We start from the raw sequence: 18,218 nt of genomic DNA, 5'->3' as shown, positions 1-18,218 counted from the left end.
CTGGGTCCCTGCAGGGGAAGCGTTGGCAAGCACAGGGCCAGTCCTCCAAAGGCCCAGGTGCAGGGAGCCCAGGCCAAGCAGCCTGTGGAAGAAGCCACCCCGGGAACACGACTGCAGGCCACGGCCCTTCCCACCTCCTCCTCCTCCTCCTCCTCCTGCTCCTCCACCCCCCCCCCGACCTCCCACCCCCACCCCCGACATGGCGCAGGGCTCAGAGACACCTCAGACACTTGCTACCCAAAGTGCAAAGGGCATCAGTTGCTCCTCCAAACCCCCCCCCCGCCCAGCAGACCGCGTTGTCCAGCCAGCCCCCGGGCCTCCCTGGGGTGCCCAGCACAAAAGTGCAGACAACCACCGGACCCTCAATCTCAGTTTTCGGATGTTTTTGCCACTCTAAGGACCCGCAGGCCAGCTGGGCCTTCTGGCAGGACAGAGAGCCCCGGAATCCGACGTGGAGAGCTGGGTGTACGTCCCCACGAGGAGGCGGTCCCCACCTCCGCGGCTCTCCCCTTGCGGGGGGGGAAAAGCAGCCACGGGGCCTCAGAGAAGACACCAGGCTGGGCGCCCGCCCCACAGTGGGGGCACGTCCCCCGCAGGCCACTTAGCGACGGCCGCCGGCCGGCGGACGGTTGGGTGGCGCGAGACGCTGCGGCCGCCCTGCTACCGGGTTCCTGGGAGGGCGTCCTGGAACCAGCGTCCACACCAAGCCCTTGGAAGGCCCAGGCGACGGAGGAGCCCCGTCAGGCAGGGGCTGAGGACGGTGACGGCCCGGGCGGGGAGAGGAGCGTGTCAGGCAGGGGCAGAGGACGGTGACAGGTGACAGGCCGGGCGGGAAGGAGTCAGTCAGGCAGGGGCCGAGGAGGAGACGGGGCTGGGTAAGGGTTAGGGTTAGAGTCAGGGCACAAGTCACAATCGCAAAGACCTGGAAGCGACCCGAGTGCCCATCGACCCACGAGTGCGTAAATGAAATGTGGCGCGTGGACACCACGGAGTGCTATTCAGCTAGGAGGAGCAGCGGTGAGAGGGCACCTCTCGTGGTTCTCCTGGCCAGAGCTGGAACCCGTTCCAGTAAGCCAGGTAGCCCAAGAATGGACACACGAGCACCACGTGCTCGCGCTCACCAGCAAATGGGTACGAACCGACGGACACCCAAGTGGACACAGAGGAATCACCTTCATCGGGTGGGTGTCGGGCGGGTGGGGGGAGGGGATGGGCATACACCTCCATTAGGAATGGGGTGGGTGCGCACCGACTGGGGGATGGGCGCACTTGAGGCTCTGACCCGAGGGGGGAGGCTGGGAGAGGGCAACGTACCCGACCTTAACATTGGTACCCCCACAATACGCTGGAACAACATCAGAGGTTAATGAATAAGAACACAGGGGGGAGGGGGGCACGGGCAACACATGTCACCTTAATACTTGGACTCCCATCATCTGCTTGAAAAGAGAGAGAAAAGAAAATGCAATCATAGAGATAAGAGACACTTTTTAAACATAATGAATCCGAAGAGAAAAGTAAAAGGAGGCCTGTGGGGCAGGTCTGGGTGTGACTCCGGATCCCCCAACATCAGGTGCCACCACCAAAGATTCCTACGTGTAGCCCATAGAACCCCAAAAGCAACGGGACGAGTTCTGGTCACATACTCCCTCAAAATGACATCCTGGCCTTCTTCTGGAACTCCCTCCCCTCTCAGACTCTCAAGGTTTCCTCCAGCGTGTCGGTTCCCACGGAGCAGACCTTTGGTCTGAGACCTGACAGTCCAGAAGCCACGCATGCTGCCGCGTGACGGCGGTGTCGCGGCTTGGGACAAGAGGAGGCCCCACGGTGCGGGCTGGGGCGCCAGGCACCGCGGCGGGCGCTGAGGGTGGGGGTGACCCCCGCCCCGGGCCGCCGCCTCGCTCCCAGAGAGGGGACAGAACAAGAGGCAAAACAAAAAAAAAAAAAAAAAAAAAAAGAAGCCTACGGCACCCGGTATTCCCAGGCGGTCTCCCATCCAAGTACTAACCAGGCCCGACCCTGCTTAGCTTCCGAGACCAGACGAGATCGGGCGCGTTCAGGGTGGTGTGGCCCTAGACGGCGGAGGGCGCCCCTGCCCCGCTCAAGAAGCCGAGCCTCTCTGCGCTTCCCCGCCGCCTCCTCCCGCCCCAGGCCCCGCGCCGGCGCTGACCCGCACCGGGCGGGCCTGTTGAGTTCACCGGCCGGGTCCGGCGGGCTCCGAGGGACGGGGGTGACAGGCGGGGCGGGGCGGGGCGGGCAGGGAGCGGCGGGCCGGGGTGGGGGGCTGTCTCTCTATACACACACACACACACACACACACACTCACACTCACACTCACTCACTCACACTCACACAAGATGCGCCTCCACGGCTGGACTCGCCAAGGTGGAGACCTTCCAGCCCCCTTCCTCTCCTCGCCTGGCCCACCCCCAGCTCGTGGCCGCCCCCGCCGCCGCCGCCGATTGCGCACGCGCGGGTCGCCCGCCCTTTGACCCCAGGCAGGGGCCGCCCTCCCCGACAACCCCTTTCAGCTGCGCCCCCCACCCTGTGGGTGGGCTGCCGCCTATTCCCCCGGGCCCGGGCTGGGGCACAGCGCATGGGGGAGGGGAGCGAGTGTATGGGGCGTCTCTCTCTCTCTCTAGGGATGTGTCCCATGGGTGGGGTGGCGTGGTTAGTGGGGCGCTGAAGAAATCAGTCCCCTCCATCTCCTACCTCTGGAAAACGCCCAAGCCCTTGGAGAACTGCCGGCAACGCGACCGTGGGGGCCGGGACCCTCCTCTGTGTCCTCCTGTGGCCCAGTCCAAGGGGCCTGGGCCTGGCCGGGGCTGCATTGGACCCCGACCCCCCTGGCGTGTGGACTCGCTAAAAATCGGCGATTAGATATTGGATTCCAGCTTCATTGAGGTCATTTCACTAATGAGTGCACCGGAAAGAGTTTCCTAATCCATCTGTGAGGGTGGCAACTGAAAGAGAATTTTAAAGCTGACAGAATAGGCGAGGAAAGGCATAGGAGATTTCCACACCCAGTAAGGAAGCCTTTCCCGAAATGGAAGAAAGAAACGAGCAAACAGAGACACCGGTAGCCCGCCAGGATCAGAGTCTGCCCCCGAGAGAAAGTACCCTGACCAGGTTCACCCGTGGGTGGGTGGCGAGCTAGCGGCATTCAGAAGAGCGAGGCCCGCAGTCTGTGCAGAAGACACCTGCACTCGGGTGTGTGTGGCGGCGCGATTCCCAAGCAGCTCCAGATGTTAAGCCAAGGAGAAGCCAGGGAGTTCCCAACGCCCCAGGTGTCCTCAGCCCACGACTGGCTGCTGGGGGAATGCGAAGCCCGGCTCCTTGTCTCAGAGCGGGACAACCAGGAGGTGTGACGTACACCCCGGGGTTCCCAGGAGGATCAGGCTGAAGCTGGGACTTGGCCTGAAAGTGTCCCCTCGCACGGCCACCCCCTTCCCCTTCCTGCTCCTCTACTCCTGGTGCCCCTCCATCCAGGGGCCAGACCTTAAAGAGTCACCCGCAAGAGAATCCTGGTCCCAAAGGAGCCTTCTGGGGGACCCGTGCTGAGAGAGGTTGTGGGCATGGCCCGCTGGGGCTCTGCCCGACCCAGGGCTGAGAGATGCAACCTCCCAGCTCTGGGTCCCTGCAGGGGAAGCGTTGGCAAGCACAGGGCCAGTCCTCCAAAGGCCCAGGTGCAGGGAGCCCAGGCCAAGCAGCCTGTGGAAGAAGCCACCCCGGGAACACGACTGCAGGCCACGGCCCTTCCCACCTCCTCCTCCTCCTCCTCCTCCTGCTCCTCCACCCCCCCCCCCGACCTCCCACCCCCACCCCCGACATGGCGCAGGGCTCAGAGACACCTCAGACACTTGCTACCCAAAGTGCAAAGGGCATCAGTTGCTCCTCCAAACCCCCCCCCGCCCAGCAGACCGCGTTGTCCAGCCAGCCCCCGGGCCTCCCTGGGGTGCCCAGCACAAAAGTGCAGACAACCACCGGACCCTCAATCTCAGTTTTCGGATGTTTTTGCCACTCTAAGGACCCGCAGGCCAGCTGGGCCTTCTGGCAGGACAGAGAGCCCCGGAATCCGACGTGGAGAGCTGGGTGTACGTCCCCACGAGGAGGCGGTCCCCACCTCCGCGGCTCTCCCCTTGCGGGGGGGGGAAAAGCAGCCACGGGGCCTCAGAGAAGACACCAGGCTGGGCGCCCGCCCCACAGTGGGGGCACGTCCCCCGCAGGCCACTTAGCGACGGCCGCCGGCCGGCGGACGGTTGGGTGGCGCGAGACGCTGCGGCCGCCCTGCTACCGGGTTCCTGGGAGGGCGTCCTGGAACCAGCGTCCACACCAAGCCCTTGGAAGGCCCAGGCGACGGAGGAGCCCCGTCAGGCAGGGGCCGAGGACGGTGACGGCCCGGGCGGGGAGGAGCGTGTCAGGCAGGGGCAGAGGACGGTGACAGGTGACAGGCCGGGCGGGAAGGAGTCAGTCAGGCAGGGGCCGAGGAGGAGACGGGGCTGGGTAAGGGTTAGGGTTAGAGTCAGGGCACAAGTCACAATCGCAAAGACCTGGAAGCGACCCGAGTGCCCATCGACCCACGAGTGCGTAAATGAAATGTGGCGCGTGGACACCACGGAGTGCTATTCAGCTAGGAGGAGCAGCGGTGAGAGGGCACCTCTCGTGGTTCTCCTGGCCAGAGCTGGAACCCGTTCCAGTAAGCCAGGTAGCCCAAGAATGGACACACGAGCACCACGTGCTCGCGCTCACCAGCAAATGGGTACGAACCGACGGACACCCAAGTGGACACAGAGGAATCACCTTCATCGGGTGGGTGTCGGGCGGGTGGGGGGAGGGGATGGGCATACACCTCCATTAGGAATGGGGTGGGTGCGCACCGACTGGGGGATGGGCGCACTTGAGGCTCTGACCCGAGGGGGGAGGCTGGGAGAGGGCAACGTACCCGACCTTAACATTGGTACCCCCACAATACGCTGGAACAACATCAGAGGTTAATGAATAAGAACACAGGGGGGAGGGGGGCACGGGCAACACATGTCACCTTAATACTTGGACTCCCATCATCTGCTTGAAAAGAGAGAGAAAAGAAAATGCAATCATAGAGATAAGAGACACTTTTTAAACATAATGAATCCGAAGAGAAAAGTAAAAGGAGGCCTGTGGGGCAGGTCTGGGTGTGACTCCGGATCCCCCAACATCAGGTGCCACCACCAAAGATTCCTACGTGTAGCCCATAGAACCCCAAAAGCAACGGGACGAGTTCTGGTCACATACTCCCTCAAAATGACATCCTGGCCTTCTTCTGGAACTCCCTCCCCTCTCAGACTCTCAAGGTTTCCTCCAGCGTGTCGGTTCCCACGGAGCAGACCTTTGGTCTGAGACCTGACAGTCCAGAAGCCACGCATGCTGGCGCGTGACGGCGGTGTCGCGGCTTGGGACAAGAGGAGGCCCCACGGTGCGGGCTGGGGCGCCAGGCACCGCGGCGGGCGCTGAGGGTGGGGGTGACCCCCGCCCCGGGCCGCCTCCTCGCTCCCAGAGAGGGGACAGAACAAGAGGCAAAACAAAAAAAAAAAAAAAAAAAAAAGAAGCCTACGGCACCCGGTATTCCCAGGCGGTCTCCCATCCAAGTACTAACCAGGCCCGACCCTGCTTAGCTTCCGAGACCAGACGAGATCGGGCGCGTTCAGGGTGGTGTGGCCCTAGACGGCAGAGGGCGCCCCTGCCCCGCTCAAGAAGCCGAGCCTCTCTGCGCTTTCCCGCCGCCTCCTCCCGCCCCAGGCCCCGCGCCGGCGCTGACCCGCACCGGGCGGGCCTGTTGAGTTCACCGGCCGGGTCCGGCGGGCTCCGAGGGACGGGGGTGACAGGCGGGGTGGGGCGGGGCGGGCAGGGAGCGGCGGGCCGGGGTGGGGGGCTGTCTCTCTATACACACACACACACACACACACACACTCACACTCACACTCACTCACTCACACTCACACAAGATGCGCCTCCACGGCTGGACTCGCCAAGGTGGAGACCTTCCAGCCCCCTTCCTCTCCTCGCCTGGCCCACCCCCAGCTCGTGGCCGCCCCCGCCGCCGCCGCCGCCGATTGCGCACGCGCGGGTCGCCCGCCCTTTGACCCCAGGCAGGGGCCGCCCTCCCCGACAACCCCTTTCAGCTGCGCCCCCCACCCTGTGGGTGGGCTGCCGCCTATTCCCCCGGGCCCGGGCTGGGGCACAGCGCATGGGGGAGGGGAGCGAGTGTATGGGGCGTCTCTCTCTCTCTCTAGGGATGTGTCCCATGGGTGGGGTGGCGTGGTTAGTGGGGCGCTGAAGAAATCAGTCCCCTCCATCTCCTACCTCTGGAAAACGCCCAAGCCCTTGGAGAACTGCCGGCAACGCGACCGTGGGGGCCGGGACCCTCCTCTGTGTCCTCCTGTGGCCCAGTCCAAGGGGCCTGGGCCTGGCCGGGGCTGCATTGGACCCCGACCCCCCTGGCGTGTGGACTCGCTAAAAATCGGCGATTAGATATTGGATTCCAGCTTCATTGAGGTCATTTCACTAATGAGTGCACCGGAAAGAGTTTCCTAATCCATCTGTGAGGGTGGCAACTGAAAGAGAATTTTAAAGCTGACAGAATAGGCGAGGAAAGGCATAGGAGATTTCCACACCCAGTAAGGAAGCCTTTCCCGAAATGGAAGAAAGAAACGAGCAAACAGAGACACCGGTAGCCCGCCAGGATCAGAGTCTGCCCCCGAGAGAAAGTACCCTGACCAGGTTCACCCGTGGGTGGGTGGCGAGCTAGCGGCATTCAGAAGAGCGAGGCCCGCAGTCTGTGCAGAAGACACCTGCACTCGGGTGTGTGTGGCGGCACGATTCCCAAGCAGCTCCAGATGTTAAGCCAAGGAGAAGCCAGGGAGTTCCCAACGCCCCAGGTGTCCTCAGCCCACGACTGGCTGCTGGGGGAATGCGAAGCCCGGCTCCTTGTCTCAGAGCGGGACAACCAGGAGGTGTGACGTACACCCCGGGGTTCCCAGGAGGATCAGGCTGAAGCTGGGACTTGGCCTGAAAGTGTCCCCTCGCACGGCCACCCCCTTCCCCTTCCTGCTCCTCTACTCCTGGTGCCCCTCCATCCAGGGGCCAGACCTTAAAGAGTCACCCGCAAGAGAATCCTGGTCCCAAAGGAGCCTTCTGGGGGACCCGTGCTGAGAGAGGTTGTGGGCATGGCCCGCTGGGGCTCTGCCCGACCCAGGGCTGAGAGATGCAACCTCCCAGCTCTGGGTCCCTGCAGGGGAAGCGTTGGCAAGCACAGGGCCAGTCCTCCAAAGGCCCAGGTGCAGGGAGCCCAGGCCAAGCAGCCTGTGGAAGAAGCCACCCCGGGAACACGACTGCAGGCCACGGCCCTTCCCACCTCCTCCTCCTCCTCCTCCTCCTGCTCCTCCACCCCCCCCCGACCTCCCACCCCCACCCCCGACATGGCGCAGGGCTCAGAGACACCTCAGACACTTGCTACCCAAAGTGCAAAGGGCATCAGTTGCTCCTCCAAACCCCCCCCCGCCCAGCAGACCGCGTTGTCCAGCCAGCCCCCGGGCCTCCCTGGGGTGCCCAGCACAAAAGTGCAGACAACCACCGGACCCTCAATCTCAGTTTTCGGATGTTTTTGCCACTCTAAGGACCCGCAGGCCATCTGGGCCTTCTGGCAGGACAGAGAGCCCCGGAATCCGACGTGGAGAGCTGGGTGTACGTCCCCACGAGGAGGCGGTCCCCACCTCCGCGGCTCTCCCCTTGCGGGGGGGGAAAAGCAGCCACGGGGCCTCAGAGAAGACACCAGGCTGGGCGCCCGCCCCACAGTGGGGGCACGTCCCCCGCAGGCCACTTAGCGACGGCCGCCGGCCGGCGGACGGTTGGGTGGCGCGAGACGCTGCGGCCGCCCTGCTACCGGGTTCCTGGGAGGGCGTCCTGGAACCAGCGTCCACACCAAGCCCTTGGAAGGCCCAGGCGACGGAGGAGCCCCGTCAGGCAGGGGCCGAGGACGGTGACGGCCCGGGCGGGGAGGAGCGTGTCAGGCAGGGGCAGAGGACGGTGACAGGTGACAGGCCGGGCGGGAAGGAGTCAGTCAGGCAGGGGCCGAGGAGGAGACGGGGCTGGGTAAGGGTTAGGGTTAGAGTCAGGGCACAAGTCACAATCGCAAAGACCTGGAAGCGACCCGAGTGCCCATCGACCCACGAGTGCGTAAATGAAATGTGGCGCGTGGACACCACGGAGTGCTATTCAGCTAGGAGGAGCAGCGGTGAGAGGGCACCTCTCGTGGTTCTCCTGGCCAGAGCTGGAACCCGTTCCAGTAAGCCAGGTAGCCCAAGAATGGACACACGAGCACCACGTGCTCGCGCTCACCAGCAAATGGGTACGAACCGACGGACACCCAAGTGGACACAGAGGAATCACCTTCATCGGGTGGGTGTCGGGCGGGTGGGGGGAGGGGATGGGCATACACCTCCATTAGGAATGGGGTGGGTGCGCACCGACTGGGGGATGGGCGCACTTGAGGCTCTGACCCGAGGGGGGAGGCTGGGAGAGGGCAACGTACCCGACCTTAACATTGGTACCCCCACAATACGCTGGAACAACATCAGAGGTTAATGAATAAGAACACAGGGGGGAGGGGGGCACGGGCAACACATGTCACCTTAATACTTGGACTCCCATCATCTGCTTGAAAAGAGAGAGAAAAGAAAATACAATCATAGAGATAAGAGACACTTTTTAAACATAATGAATCCGAAGAGAAAAGTAAAAGGAGGCCTGTGGGGCAGGTCTGGGTGTGACTCCGGATCCCCCAACATCAGGTGCCACCACCAAAGATTCCTACGTGTAGCCCATAGAACCCCAAAAGCAACGGGACGAGTTCTGGTCACATACTCCCTCAAAATGACATCCTGGCCTTCTTCTGGAACTCCCTCCCCTCTCAGACTCTCAAGGTTTCCTCCAGCGTGTCGGTTCCCACGGAGCAGACCTTTGGTCTGAGACCTGACAGTCCAGAAGCCACGCATGCTGCCACGTGACGGCGGTGTCGCGGCTTGGGACAAGAGGAGGCCCCACGGTGCGGGCTGGGGCGCCAGGCACCGCGGCGGGCGCTGAGGGTGGGGGTGACCCCCGCCCCGGGCCGCCGCCTCGCTCCCAGAGAGGGGACAGAACAAGAGGCAAAACAAAAAAAAAAAAAAAAAAAAAGAAGAAGCCTACGGCACCCGGTATTCCCAGGCGGTCTCCCATCCAAGTACTAACCAGGCCCGACCCTGCTTAGCTTCTGAGACCAGACGAGATCGGGCGCGTTCAGGGTGGTGTGGCCCTAGACGGCGGAGGGCGCCCCTGCCCCGCTCAAGAAGCCGAGCCTCTCTGCGCTTTCCCGCCGCCTCCTCCCGCCCCAGGCCCCGCGCCGGCGCTGACCCGCACCGGGCGGGCCTGTTGAGTTCACCGGCCGGGTCCGGCGGGCTCTGAGGGACGGGGGTGACAGGCGGGGTGGGGCGGGGCGGGCAGGGAGCGGCGGGCCGGGGTGGGGGGCTGTCTCTCTATACACACACACACACACACACACACACTCACACTCACACTCACTCACTCACACTCACACAAGATGCGCCTCCACGGCTGGACTCGCCAAGGTGGAGACCTTCCAGCCCCCTTCCTCTCCTCGCCTGGCCCACCCCCAGCTCGTGGCCGCCCCCGCCGCCGCCGCCGATTGCGCACGCGCGGGTCGCCCGCCCTTTGACCCCAGGCAGGGGCCGCCCTCCCCGACAACCCCTTTCAGCTGCGCCCCCCACCCTGTGGGTGGGCTGCCGCCTATTCCCCCGGGCCCGGGCTGGGGCACAGCGCATGGGGGAGGGGAGCGAGTGTATGGGGCGTCTCTCTCTCTCTCTAGGGATGTGTCCCATGGGTGGGGTGGCGTGGTTAGTGGGGCGCTGAAGAAATCAGTCCCCTCCATCTCCTACCTCTGGAAAACGCCCAAGCCCTTGGAGAACTGCCGGCAACGCGACCGTGGGGGCCGGGACCCTCCTCTGTGTCCTCCTGTGGCCCAGTCCAAGGGGCCTGGGCCTGGCCGGGGCTGCATTGGACCCCGACCCCCCTGGCGTGTGGACTCGCTAAAAATCGGCGATTAGATATTGGATTCCAGCTTCATTGAGGTCATTTCACTAATGAGTGCACCGGAAAGAGTTTCCTAATCCATCTGTGAGGGTGGCAACTGAAAGAGAATTTTAAAGCTGACAGAATAGGCGAGGAAAGGCATAGGAGATTTCCACACCCAGTAAGGAAGCCTTTCCCGAAATGGAAGAAAGAAACGAGCAAACAGAGACACCGGTAGCCCGCCAGGATCAGAGTCTGCCCCCGAGAGAAAGTACCCTGACCAGGTTCACCCGTGGGTGGGTGGCGAGCTAGCGGCATTCAGAAGAGCGAGGCCCGCAGTCTGTGCAGAAGACACCTGCACTCGGGTGTGTGTGGCGGCGCGATTCCCAAGCAGCTCCAGATGTTAAGCCAAGGAGAAGCCAGGGAGTTCCCAACGCCCCAGGTGTCCTCAGCCCACGACTGGCTGCTGGGGGAATGCGAAGCCCGGCTCCTTGTCTCAGAGCGGGACAACCAGGAGGTGTGACGTACACCCCGGGGTTCCCAGGAGGATCAGGCTGAAGCTGGGACTTGGCCTGAAAGTGTCCCCTCGCACGGCCACCCCCTTCCCCTTCCTGCTCCTCTACTCCTGGTGCCCCTCCATCCAGGGGCCAGACCTTAAAGAGTCACCCGCAAGAGAATCCTGGTCCCAAAGGAGCCTTCTGGGGGACCCGTGCTGAGAGAGGTTGTGGGCATGGCCCGCTGGGGCTCTGCCCGACCCAGGGCTGAGAGATGCAACCCCCCAGCTCTGGGTCCCTGCAGGGGAAGCGTTGGCAAGCACAGGGCCAGTCCTCCAAAGGCCCAGGTGCAGGGAGCCCAGGCCAAGCAGCCTGTGGAAGAAGCCACCCCGGGAACACGACTGCAGGCCACGGCCCTTCCCACCTCCTCCTCCTCCTCCTCCTCCTGCTCCTCCACCCCCCCCCCCCGACCTCCCACCCCCACCCCCGACATGGCGCAGGGCTCAGAGACACCTCAGACACTTGCTACCCAAAGTGCAAAGGGCATCAGTTGCTCCTCCAAACCCCCCCCCCGCCCAGCAGACCGCGTTGTCCAGCCAGCCCCCGGGCCTCCCTGGGGTGCCCAGCACAAAAGTGCAGACAACCACCGGACCCTCAATCTCAGTTTTCGGATGTTTTTGCCACTCTAAGGACCCGCAGGCCAGCTGGGCCTTCTGGCAGGACAGAGAGCCCCGGAATCCGACGTGGAGAGCTGGGTGTACGTCCCCACGAGGAGGCGGTCCCCACCTCCGCGGCTCTCCCCTTGCGGGGGGGGAAAAGCAGCCACGGGGCCTCAGAGAAGACACCAGGCTGGGCGCCCGCCCCACAGTGGGGGCACGTCCCCCGCAGGCCACTTAGCGACGGCCGCCGGCCGGCGGACGGTTGGGTGGCGCGAGACGCTGCGGCCGCCCTGCTACCGGGTTCCTGGGAGGGCGTCCTGGAACCAGCGTCCACACCAAGCCCTTGGAAGGCCCAGGCGACGGAGGAGCCCCGTCAGGCAGGGGCCGAGGACGGTGACGGCCCGGGCGGGGAGGAGCGTGTCAGGCAGGGGCAGAGGACGGTGACAGGTGACAGGCCGGGCGGGAAGGAGTCAGTCAGGCAGGGGCCGAGGAGGAGACGGGGCTGGGTAAGGGTTAGGGTTAGAGTCAGGGCACAAGTCACAATCGCAAAGACCTGGAAGCGACCCGAGTGCCCATCGACCCACGAGTGCGTAAATGAAATGTGGCGCGTGGACACCACGGAGTGCTATTCAGCTAGGAGGAGCAGCGGTGAGAGGGCACCTCTCGTGGTTCTCCTGGCCAGAGCTGGAACCCGTTCCAGTAAGCCAGGTAGCCCAAGAATGGACACACGAGCACCACGTGCTCGCGCTCACCAGCAAATGGGTACGAACCGACGGACACCCAAGTGGACACAGAGGAATCACCTTCATCGGGTGGGTGTCGGGCGGGTGGGGGGAGGGGATGGGCATACACCTCCATTAGGAATGGGGTGGGTGCGCACCGACTGGGGGATGGGCGCACTTGAGGCTCTGACCCGAGGGGGGAGGCTGGGAGAGGGCAACGTACCCGACCTTAACATTGGTACCCCCACAATACGCTGGAACAACATCAGAGGTTAATGAATAAGAACACAGGGGGGAGGGGGGCACGGGCAACACATGTCACCTTAATACTTGGACTCCCATCATCTGCTTGAAAAGAGAGAGAAAAGAAAATGCAATCATAGAGATAAGAGACACTTTTTAAACATAATGAATCCGAAGAGAAAAGTAAAAGGAGGCCTGTGGGGCAGGTCTGGGTGTGACTCCGGATCCCCCAACATCAGGTGCCACCACCAAAGATTCCTACGTGTAGCCCATAGAACCCCAAAAGCAACGGGACGAGTTCTGGTCACATACTCCCTCAAAATGACATCCTGGCCTTCTTCTGGAACTCCCTCCCCTCTCAGACTCTCAAGGTTTCCTCCAGCGTGTCGGTTCCCACGGAGCAGACCTTTGGTCTGAGACCTGACAGTCCAGAAGCCACGCATGCTGCCGCGTGACGGCGGTGTCGCGGCTTGGGACAAGAGGAGGCCCCACGGTGCGGGCTGGGGCGCCAGGCACCGCGGCGGGCGCTGAGGGTGGGGGTGACCCCCGCCCCGGGCCGCCGCCTCGCTCCCAGAGAGGGGACAGAACAAGAGGCAAAACAAAAAAAAAAAAAAAAAAAAAAAGAAGCCTACGGCACCCGGTATTCCCAGGCGGTCTCCCATCCAAGTACTAACCAGGCCCGACCCTGCTTAGCTTCCGAGACCAGACGAGATCGGGCGCGTTCAGGGTGGTGTGGCCCTAGACGGCGGAGGGCGCCCCTGCCCCGCTCAAGAAGCCGAGCCTCTCTGCGCTTTCCCGCCGCCTCCTCCCGCCCCAGGCCCCGCGCCAGCGCTGACCCGCACCGGGCGGGCCTGTTGAGTTCACCGGCCGGGTCCGGCGGGCTCCGAGGGACGGGGGTGACAGGCGGGGTGGGGCGGGGCGGGCAGGGAGCGGCGGGCCGGGGTGGGGGGCTGTCTCTCTATACACACACACACACACACACACACACTCACACTCACACTCACTCACTCACACTCACACAAGATGCGCCTCCACGGCTGGACTCGCCAAGGTGGAGACCTTCCAGCCCCCTTCCTCTCCTCGCCTGGCCCACCCCCAGCTCGTGGCCGCCCCCGCCGCCGCCGCCGATTGCGCACGCGCGGGTCGCCCGCCCTTTGACCCCAGGCAGGGGCCGCCCTCCCCGACAACCCCTTTCAGCTGCGCCCCCCACCCTGTGGGTGGGCTGCCGCCTATTCCCCCGGGCCCGGGCTGGGGCACAGCGCATGGGGGAGGGGAGCGAGTGTATGGGGCGTCTCTCTCTCTCTCTAGGGATGTGTCCCATGGGTGGGGTGGCGTGGTTAGTGGGGCGCTGAAGAAATCAGTCCCCTCCATCTCCTACCTCTGGAAAACGCCCAAGCCCTTGGAGAACTGCCGGCAACGCGACCGTGGGGGCCGGGACCCTCCTCTGTGTCCTCCTGTGGCCCAGTCCAAGGGGCCTGGGCCTGGCCGGGGCTGCATTGGACCCCGACCCCCCTGGCGTGTGGACTCGCTAAAAATCGGCGATTAGATATTGGATTCCAGCTTCATTGAGGTCATTTCACTAATGAGTGCACCGGAAAGAGTTTCCTAATCCATCTGTGAGGGTGGCAACTGAAAGAGAATTTTAAAGCTGACAGAATAGGCGAGGAAAGGCATAGGAGATTTCCACACCCAGTAAGGAAGCCTTTCCCGAAATGGAAGAAAGAAACGAGCAAACAGAGACACCGGTAGCCCGCCAGGATCAGAGTCTGCCCCCGAGAGAAAGTACCCTGACCAGGTTCACCCGTGGGTGGGTGGCGAGCTAGCGGCATTCAGAAGAGCGAGGCCCGCAGTCTGTGCAGAAGACACCTGCACTCGGGTGTGTGTGGCGGCACGATTCCCAAGCAGCTCCAGATGTTAAGCCAAGGAGAAGCCAGGGAGTTCCCAACGCCCCAGGTGTCCTCAGCCCACGACTGGCTGCTGGGGGAATGCGAAGCCCGGCTCCTTGTCTCAGAGCGGGACAACCAGGAGGTGTGACGTACACCCCGGGGTTCCCAGGAGGATCAGGCTGAAGCTGGGACTTGGCCTGAAAGTGTCCCCTCGCACGGCCACCCCCTTCCCCTTCCTGCTCCTCTACTCCTGGTGCCCCTCCATCCAGGGGCCAGACCTTAAAGAGTCACCCGCAAGAGAATCCTGGTCCCAAAGGAGCCTTCTGGGGGACCCGTGCTGAGAGAGGTTGTGGGCATGGCCCGCTGGGGCTCTGCCCGACCCAGGGCTGAGAGATGCAACCTCCCAGCTCTGGGTCCCTGCAGGGGAAGCGTTGGCAAGCACAGGGCCAGTCCTCCAAAGGCCCAGGTGCAGGGAGCCCAGGCCAAGCAGCCTGTGGAAGAAGCCACCCCGGGAACACGACTGCAGGCCACGGCCCTTCCCACCTCCTCCTCCTCCTCCTCCTCCTGCTCCTCCACCCCCCCCGACCTCCCACCCCCACCCCCGACATGGCGCAGGGCTCAGAGACACCTCAGACACTTGCTACCCAAAGTGCAAAGGGCATCAGTTGCTCCTCCAAACCCCCCCCCGCCCAGCAGACCGCGTTGTCCAGCCAGCCCCCGGGCCTCCCTGGGGTGCCCAGCACAAAAGTGCAGACAACCACCGGACCCTCAATCTCAGTTTTCGGATGTTTTTGCCACTCTAAGGACCCGCAGGCCATCTGGGCCTTCTGGCAGGACAGAGAGCCCCGGAATCCGACGTGGAGAGCTGGGTGTACGTCCCCACGAGGAGGCGGTCCCCACCTCCGCGGCTCTCCCCTTGCGGGGGGGGAAAAGCAGCCACGGGGCCTCAGAGAAGACACCAGGCTGGGCGCCCGCCCCACAGTGGGGGCACGTCCCCCGCAGGCCACTTAGCGACGGCCGCCGGCCGGCGGACGGTTGGGTGGCGCGAGACGCTGCGGCCGCCCTGCTACCGGGTTCCTGGGAGGGCGTCCTGGAACCAGCGTCCACACCAAGCCCTTGGAAGGCCCAGGCGACGGAGGAGCCCCGTCAGGCAGGGGCCGAGGACGGTGACGGCCCGGGCGGGGAGGAGCGTGTCAGGCAGGGGCAGAGGACGGTGACAGGTGACAGGCCGGGCGGGAAGGAGTCAGTCAGGCAGGGGCCGAGGAGGAGACGGGGCTGGGTAAGGGTTAGGGTTAGAGTCAGGGCACAAGTCACAATCGCAAAGACCTGGAAGCGACCCGAGTGCCCATCGACCCACGAGTGCGTAAATGAAATGTGGCGCGTGGACACCACGGAGTGCTATTCAGCTAGGAGGAGCAGCGGTGAGAGGGCACCTCTCGTGGTTCTCCTGGCCAGAGCTGGAACCCGTTCCAGTAAGCCAGGTAGCCCAAGAATGGACACACGAGCACCACGTGCTCGCGCTCACCAGCAAATGGGTACGAACCGACGGACACCCAAGTGGACACAGAGGAATCACCTTCATCGGGTGGGTGTCGGGCGGGTGGGGGGAGGGGATGGGCATACACCTCCATTAGGAATGGGGTGGGTGCGCACCGACTGGGGGATGGGCGCACTTGAGGCTCTGACCCGAGGGGGGAGGCTGGGAGAGGGCAACGTACCCGACCTTAACATTGGTACCCCCACAATACGCTGGAACAACATCAGAGGTTAATGAATAAGAACACAGGGGGGAGGGGGGCACGGGCAACACATGTCACCTTAATACTTGGACTCCCATCATCTGCTTGAAAAGAGAGAGAAAAGAAAATACAATCATAGAGATAAGAGACACTTTTTAAACATAATGAATCCGAAGAGAAAAGTAAAAGGAGGCCTGTGGGGCAGGTCTGGGTGTGACTCCGGATCCCCCAACATCAGGTGCCACCACCAAAGATTCCTACGTGTAGCCCATAGAACCCCAAAAGCAACGGGACGAGTTCTGGTCACATACTCCCTCAAAATGACATCCTGGCCTTCTTCTGGAACTCCCTCCCCTCTCAGACTCTCAAGGTTTCCTCCAGCGTGTCGGTTCCCACGGAGCAGACCTTTGGTCTGAGACCTGACAGTCCAGAAGCCACGCATGCTGCCACGTGACGGCGGTGTCGCGGCTTGGGACAAGAGGAGGCCCCACGGTGCGGGCTGGGGCGCCAGGCACCGCGGCGGGCGCTGAGGGTGGGGGTGACCCCCGCCCCGGGCCGCCGCCTCGCTCCCAGAGAGGGGACAGAACAAGAGGCAAAACAAAAAAAAAAAAAAAAAAAAGAAGAAGCCTACGGCACCCGGTATTCCCAGGCGGTCTCCCATCCAAGTACTAACCAGGCCCGACCCTGCTTAGCTTCTGAGACCAGACGAGATCGGGCGCGTTCAGGGTGGTGTGGCCCTAGACGGCGGAGGGTGCCCCTGCCCCGCTCAAGAAGCCGAGCCTCTCTGCGCTTTCCCGCCGCCTCCTCCCGCCCCAGGCCCCGCGCCGGCGCTGACCCGCACCGGGCGGGCCTGTTGAGTTCACCGGCCGGGTCCGGCGGGCTCTGAGGGACGGGGGTGACAGGCGGGGTGGGGCGGGGCGGGCAGGGAGCGGCGGGCCGGGGTGGGGGGCTGTCTCTCTATACACACACACACACACACACACACACTCACACTCACACTCACTCACTCACACTCACACAAGATGCGCCTCCACGGCTGGACTCGCCAAGGTGGAGACCTTCCAGCCCCCTTCCTCTCCTCGCCTGGCCCACCCCCAGCTCGTGGCCGCCCCCGCCGCCGCCGCCGATTGCGCACGCGCGGGTCGCCCGCCCTTTGACCCCAGGCAGGGGCCGCCCTCCCCGACAACCCCTTTCAGCTGCGCCCCCCACCCTGTGGGTGGGCTGCCGCCTATTCCCCCGGGCCCGGGCTGGGGCACAGCGCATGGGGGAGGGGAGCGAGTGTATGGGGCGTCTCTCTCTCTCTCTAGGGATGTGTCCCATGGGTGGGGTGGCGTGGTTAGTGGGGCGCTGAAGAAATCAGTCCCCTCCATCTCCTACCTCTGGAAAACGCCCAAGCCCTTGGAGAACTGCCGGCAACGCGACCGTGGGGGCCGGGACCCTCCTCTGTGTCCTCCTGTGGCCCAGTCCAAGGGGCCTGGGCCTGGCCGGGGCTGCATTGGACCCCGACCCCCCTGGCGTGTGGACTCGCTAAAAATCGGCGATTAGATATTGGATTCCAGCTTCATTGAGGTCATTTCACTAATGAGTGCACCGGAAAGAGTTTCCTAATCCATCTGTGAGGGTGGCAACTGAAAGAGAATTTTAAAGCTGACAGAATAGGCGAGGAAAGGCATAGGAGATTTCCACACCCAGTAAGGAAGCCTTTCCCGAAATGGAAGAAAGAAACGAGCAAACAGAGACACCGGTAGCCCGCCAGGATCAGAGTCTGCCCCCGAGAGAAAGTACCCTGACCAGGTTCACCCGTGGGTGGGTGGCGAGCTAGCGGCATTCAGAAGAGCGAGGCCCGCAGTCTGTGCAGAAGACACCTGCACTCGGGTGTGTGTGGCGGCGCGATTCCCAAGCAGCTCCAGATGTTAAGCCAAGGAGAAGCCAGGGAGTTCCCAACGCCCCAGGTGTCCTCAGCCCACGACTGGCTGCTGGGGGAATGCGAAGCCCGGCTCCTTGTCTCAGAGCGGGACAACCAGGAGGTGTGACGTACACCCCGGGGTTCCCAGGAGGATCAGGCTGAAGCTGGGACTTGGCCTGAAAGTGTCCCCTCGCACGGCCACCCCCTTCCCCTTCCTGCTCCTCTACTCCTGGTGCCCCTCCATCCAGGGGCCAGACCTTAAAGAGTCACCCGCAAGAGAATCCTGGTCCCAAAGGAGCCTTCTGGGGGACCCGTGCTGAGAGAGGTTGTGGGCATGGCCCGCTGGGGCTCTGCCCGACCCAGGGCTGAGAGATGCAACCCCCCAGCTCTGGGTCCCTGCAGGGGAAGCGTTGGCAAGCACAGGGCCAGTCCTCCAAAGGCCCAGGTGCAGGGAGCCCAGGCCAAGCA

The 18,218-nt window shown here is 63.6% G+C and overlaps 5 non-coding genes across 5 annotated transcripts; all 5 read right to left on the bottom strand.

Annotated features, from left to right (window-relative positions):
- Nucleotides 1-1,959: 1,959 nt before the first annotated feature.
- LOC142871031 (5S ribosomal RNA) lies at nt 1,960-2,078 on the bottom strand. Its single transcript, XR_012919377.1, has one exon. It is a non-coding gene; the product is annotated as a 5S ribosomal RNA (ribosomal RNA).
- Nucleotides 2,079-5,586: 3,508 nt separating this feature from the next.
- Nucleotides 5,587-5,705, bottom strand: LOC142871348 (5S ribosomal RNA). The gene has a single exon (XR_012919591.1). It is a non-coding gene; the product is annotated as a 5S ribosomal RNA (ribosomal RNA).
- Nucleotides 5,706-9,215: 3,510 nt separating this feature from the next.
- On the bottom strand, nt 9,216-9,334 carry LOC142871056 (5S ribosomal RNA). Its single transcript, XR_012919402.1, has one exon. It is a non-coding gene; the product is annotated as a 5S ribosomal RNA (ribosomal RNA).
- A 3,510-nt stretch (nt 9,335-12,844) lies between these two features.
- On the bottom strand, nt 12,845-12,963 carry LOC142871347 (5S ribosomal RNA). The gene has a single exon (XR_012919590.1). It is a non-coding gene; the product is annotated as a 5S ribosomal RNA (ribosomal RNA).
- Nucleotides 12,964-16,468: 3,505 nt separating this feature from the next.
- LOC142871055 (5S ribosomal RNA) lies at nt 16,469-16,587 on the bottom strand. The gene has a single exon (XR_012919401.1). It is a non-coding gene; the product is annotated as a 5S ribosomal RNA (ribosomal RNA).
- Between the last annotated feature and the right edge of the window lie 1,631 nt (nt 16,588-18,218).

This window comes from Microcebus murinus, chromosome 5 (genome assembly GCF_040939455.1).
Source record: "Microcebus murinus isolate Inina chromosome 5, M.murinus_Inina_mat1.0, whole genome shotgun sequence".
In the NCBI taxonomy this organism is placed as follows: Eukaryota; Metazoa; Chordata; class Mammalia; order Primates; family Cheirogaleidae; genus Microcebus; species Microcebus murinus.
This window is presented reverse-complemented; position numbering and strand designations above follow the sequence as displayed.